This window comes from Nansenia antarctica, assembly GCF_963989245.1.
Source record: "Nansenia antarctica genome assembly, chromosome: 17".
Classification (NCBI taxonomy): domain Eukaryota; kingdom Metazoa; phylum Chordata; class Actinopteri; order Argentiniformes; family Microstomatidae; genus Nansenia; species Nansenia antarctica.
Window position 1 is genome coordinate 11,863,788 of NC_137687.1, and position 5,944 is coordinate 11,869,731.

Sequence of the window (5,944 nt, forward strand, 5' to 3'; positions counted from 1 at the left end):
AACTTCAGGAATAGTGAGCAGGCCACCAGCTGTGCTGCAATAAGATGATCGCGTTTTATCTCCAACTTCTCTTCCAAACTCAATGTACTAAACCATTGAATTGAAAACTTTATTAGAAGATTTGCAGAAGTAGGTACATGAAAGTACATATTACATACAAGGTCAACTAAAAGGATAAAAACCCAAGAAAGCCACTGGCTTATTTCAATTGGGGTCCTTGAACACGGTCAACACATAATCTACACGATTCATTGTTAGCTAGTTAGCATTAGCAACAGACATACAGTAGAGATCAAGTGAATTGATTTTTGTGATTATTTCTTGTCCCATCAGGCCATGTTAACGTCATTAGCGTTTAATATTTCTTCGCCGCCTGTTGCTAGGCAGAATTCATCGGGCAGAAACATTTTCCGCCCCTTCACCAAATGTAATTTCCCCCTGCTTACGCCAATCACAATCACATGTTCCCATAGCAACGACGGGGCGGAGTGCTCCACGGCCCTACAGCAGAGAGATAGGACAGGGAGCGCAGTCCACAGTGCGAAAAACACACACACACACACACACACACACACACACACACACACACAGTCACACAGGATTGTGAGTGAAGTTTATTATATTTATACACCCCCCTGGATAAATCAAAATGTGGGGATAAACTAGGCTATACATGGTGTTTACTGCTGTGACACAGTTGATGACCAAGAGTTCCAGAATGCTCTGGGAGCTGACGGATGCATCCATCTTGATTTATCGGGGTGACAAGTTGTGATAACTTGTATCTATAGTCCACATCAATCGACCACGGTCAGCTAAACTTTACTGCTGTGTAAGTTACTTGTGCTATTGGAGCAAAGGTTTTCCTCTAAAACCCACATCAGAATACACAATACAGAACAAAACACCATAACAACATGATCCTGTCCAAAGCTCAATAATACATGGTTATGGAAACCTGCACACTTCAAAACAGGAAAAAAAGAGTTATCGACTTTCAGAAAAAAAAAAAGAGGTAACAAGACACATTTTCATACCACAAAATGTTTACCCAGAAAGATGAAACATTTCCTGTTTCTCTTTTTATCCAAGTGATCTGCGACGTACCCCGGGGCACAGAGGAATGAAGAGGAACGTGTGTTCTACTTTGGAGAATTTTAGCGTCTGCCACTGAACTTACATCAAATTGTACAGAGGCCTCGGAGACAAACCTCAAAACATATAAATGCCCAATTATAGTAGCTTCAAAGAGAGACACAATAAAAAAATATTATGGAGGCATTACGGAATTCACAATGACAAGTTATGTAAGTGGCCCAAATAAAAAAAAACACAAAACAGAAAGGGTATTGTCTCGCACACAAGTTGCATGTGTTTGTGTGTGTGCGTGTGTGCGTGTGTGTGTGTGTGTGTGTGTGTGTGTGTGTGTGTGTGTGTGTGTGAGTGTGTGTGTGTGTGACAGAGGTATTGTGTAGACTATGAGTGCTCTTTCCAAACTAAAAATTGCTCTGTCAAGGTGCTTACTCTCACTCTCTTAAAATGTCAACCCACTATGTGCTGTCAGCTTGTGTGGGGCCCAATTCAACTTAAAGGCTGCACTCTCTATGTGTGAAAGGCGCAATTACTTCAAGCCACACTTTGATTCTGTTTATCTGGGCACTGTAACTAGATTGGATTAGATTAGATTAGATTCACTTTATTGTCATTACATTACATTACATTGTCATGACAATGCAACAAGATTATTGTGCGTCTAACCAGAAGTGCAACAAATAGCAATTATATTGCAGTGATAAGTAGCAGTATTTACAGCAATCTATACTGTAAAGTGCAAATGGTAGCGTGATGTGCAATGTCATACCATGTCATACAATGGTGACTGGATATGTGCAGTGGTATATATCAATTGAGATTAATGTGCAATTGTACAGGCTATGATACATATGATACATATATGATAAATATATTGTATATAGTGATAGTATACAAAAATACAGGCTGTGGGCTATGGTACACAGGGATGGGCTATGAACAGCATGATCTACACAGAACACGACTGTAAATGTGTGGTCAGTTACTAACAGCTAATTGTTAGAATTTTTTTACCACATCTCAATGTAAATCTATTAAGCATAAGTTAGAAAGCTTGACATGTCATGCTTATTGCCTTATTTGTCTTTGTAATGTCATGGAATTGAATTTTACTCTCTTACACTTGTGTAATGTGACATAACAATGCAACTTGAGACTCAAATCACCTCAAAGTAATTTAAATCAAGTAATTGAGGCTACTCAGAAACATTTAGTAGATGATTTGGCCATGACATTTCAAACATGCTAACTTGCTAACAACGGGCCCATTGACTTGCATTGGGTTTTGCTAACATTTAGCTAATCTAATCAGGCTTTCCAACGATATAAAATACAATACCAATTGGTATTATTAAAGGGGAGCAAGAATCGACTGAAATAACGTTTCCAAACTTTTTTTGAGGGGTTTAGTAGTTCATTCACCAGGAGTCAGGAGGTAGAGCCGCCGTCTAATGATCGCAAGGTTGGCAGATCGGCGGTTCGAGTCCCCGGCTGGGCACATGTCGAAGCGTCCTTGGGCAAGACACTGAACCCCAAAGTGCTCCCAGTGAGTGAGCGGGCCGGCGACCTTGCATGGTAGCTTGCCGCCGTTGGTGTGTGAATGTGTGTGTGAATGGGTGAATGAGAGGCCGTTGTAAAGCACTTTGGATAAAGGCGCTGTATAAGTGCAGTCCAGTTACCACTTAGGAGGCCTTGTTGTTGGTCTATCTAGTCCAACCAGGGTTTTTACTTTTATCGTCAAGGTCCAGTTTACCCTTTTCTAGACACAGCCGAGTCCATCAATTTAATTTCCTAATGAAATAATTTATTCATTTCGTAATCGTTTTTTTTTCAATGCTAACATTTTATTTCATCGGTGAATCGGTATTGTTTCATAATCCGGGTCTCCTTTTTTATGCGTTAGCCGCTTGGAACTCTGGGAAGTGGCCAATTTTCTGTGCAGCCTCCTCAGCCCAGTGGGCCTCCAGCGTAGCGACCGCTTCATCCACCTGGTAGCGCAGCGCCTCAGGAGACGCCAGCAGGCGCAGCAGATCCTGGTTGTCCATCTCCAGCAGCATGCCCGTGACCTTGGGGGCGATGCTGGGGTGCATGCTGAGGATGGATGGGAAGAGACGCTCACCTGGAGGGAGGGGAGAATAGATATCAGTAACAGTAACTGTTGTAACTTTATAGGTTACCTGATCGATTGACAGTTAAAAGAGATTGATTAATATGTTACATGATTGATTGACAGTTAAAAGAGTTATTATTTATCGTTAAGGTAGTTAAAAAAAAAGAAGTACATTTCTGTTGTATTAGTTAAAGAATGGGTTTCAGAACTGCAGGTTCCAGAATGCCTTGCAACAAGACGTCTCACAGAAGTCGACAGTTTGTTGTTTTTTAGAAATGCAAATTGTACCGTCCAGAATATGAAAGTGAATATCTAACAGCTTGTTTTATTGAATTGAAAGTGATCACAAGTGCATGTCAGCCGATTTGTATATAAAGAACATTTTCGCTTGATAACACCAGTCATAGCCATCATTTCAGGAGGTAGAAATTCTACAGTAACTGTAACAGCTAATGGGGATCCATAGAAACAGACAAATAGACTCGCCTATCATCTGCTTCTGGTCCTCATGTGGAACTGTAGCCAGTATGGAGGCAGTCAGTGTCTCCTGGTCCTGGTCCTGGTCCTGGACATGGACAGCAGGCTGCTGCACGGGGACTTGTAGCTGGGGAGCCGTGTGCTGCTGGCGGTCGTGTACACCAGCTGTGGACTTGTTCTGGGGCACAGCGTGCAGCCGTGCCATAGCTGGATCACCATCTGCAACGGCAGGGTGCTTTCTCAAGGCCTGGGTAGCTGAGAGGGGAAGATAAGCATAACCAAAGGGATATTTATGGCAAATGTTTGGATAGTGCTCTTGTCTTTATGTCAGGGGTCCCCACACCTTCTGAAACATCCCATTCAAGCACCTTTCAAAGACTTTCAAGACTCGATTCCCTCAAATTCAAGGACCCAACACGGCATAGTTTGAGACGGAGCTAGTTGACGAGCTGAGTAAAACATTTTTGAATATATATTATTTATTTTTTAGCGAGAGAGATAGGGGAATTCAAGCACTTTCAATGGCCCATGTCTATTTTCAAAAAACTTTTAAGACCTTGATTTATTTTTCTCTAACTCACAAACTTTCAAGGGTTTCAAGGACCCGTGGGAACCTTGCTATGCGCAGGGATGCTTCACTAAATAAACTGACCTATGTGCTGAGACGTCCACCTACGGGGCACCTGGGAAGGTGTGGCGGGGGTCATAGCATCGAAGGTCTGAGGCCCGGTAGCCCATGGAGACGTGGTGGTGTCGTCGGGCGTGTTCTGGAAGTGCTGAGGTTTCGCCTCAGGTTCGAGGGTAGCCAGGTGATGAGTGGGTCTCAGCTGAGCTGAGGAGTATTGGGCGGTTCCACAGTCCTGGGTCTGTGGAATGTGAGAAGCCATGAAGAGTCCAGGTGGGGGAGCAACCTGGTAGGGTAAGTTAAGTAGGAAGTCTGGGTCGGGAAGGGCACAGACGCTGGCCATCCTCTGTGGCATGTTCCGGTTGGTTCTGAGAGCCTGGCGCTCCTCCTTGCTCTGGGCCAGGGCCACGTACAGGGGCTTGGTGGCCACGATGCGGCCGTTCATCTCGGTCACGGCCTTGGTGGCCGCCTCGGGGGAGGAGAAGCACACGAAGCCGAATCCCTTGCTGCGTCCTTCCTCTGTCATCATCACCTTCGCGCTGGTGATGGTTCCGAAGCGGGAGAACTCTTTGTGCAGTTGGTCGTCGTCCAAGCGGTCGTGCAAGTTCTTCACGTACAGGTTGACACCCTGCTGGTAGAGAGAGAGCATGTTTAGTGAGATGTTTTTATACCTCAAATACATCAGCAATGTTTACCGAGACTATCAGCTTCTTTTTCTTATACACATAATAATGTTAGCTGTAGCTATCTCACCCAGTGACTAACACTGACAGATATTGACAGCTGTCAATCTAGAGGGGGAGTGGTTGTGTTACCGCCCATTAGCTGGCTGTGTGAAGGTGTGAAAAACAACCAACTCTTTAAACAGCTTTTTCTCTGGATTGTGATTGTATGACACATCATTCGAAAGCGTACAATCTGTAGTTTAAGCACATGTAAAAAAAATAACTGAAAAATGACTTTGCCTACTGGTTGCTTTGACTACTTTTCACCAGCAGCTGTCACATTTTTCCCTTCATAAACACACACCTGGTATGTGGTCCTGTGGCCCTGGTTCAGTTGCTCAAACTGGCTCTTCAGGACAGCCTGGCGCGCTCCTCTCTTCTGGGCCCGGCCCACGTAGACCCGCCTCCCGTTTATCTCCTGGCCGTTCATCTCCTCGACGGCCCTCTTGGCGTTCTCGTGCCTCTCGAAGTTGACAAATCCAAAACCCACGGATCTACCAGCGCCATCAGTCATGACCCGGACGCTCAGGGCCGGTCCGAATCTCTCAAACCTCTCCTTCAGGCGTCGGTCGTCCATATCCTCCCCAAAGTTCTTGACGTACACGTTAGTGAACTCTCGCTCTTTGCGAGACTTCCAGTGTCCGACAAACACTTTTTGGTCGTTCAACAACGTGCCGTTGAGTCTCTCGATAGCTCTCTCTGCGGCCTCCTGGGTGTTATACTGGACGAAGCCGAAGCGTTTAGAGAAGCCGTTCTCGTCAGACGCTACCTTGCAGGAAAGGATGTCCCCGAACTCGGAGAGCGTGTCGTAGAGGTCCTTGCTGTGGAAAGCCTTCGCTAAATTCTTGATGAAGATGTTGCCGACTCCACTGTTCCTTCTAGAGGGGTCACGCTGACACCACATGATGCGCATGG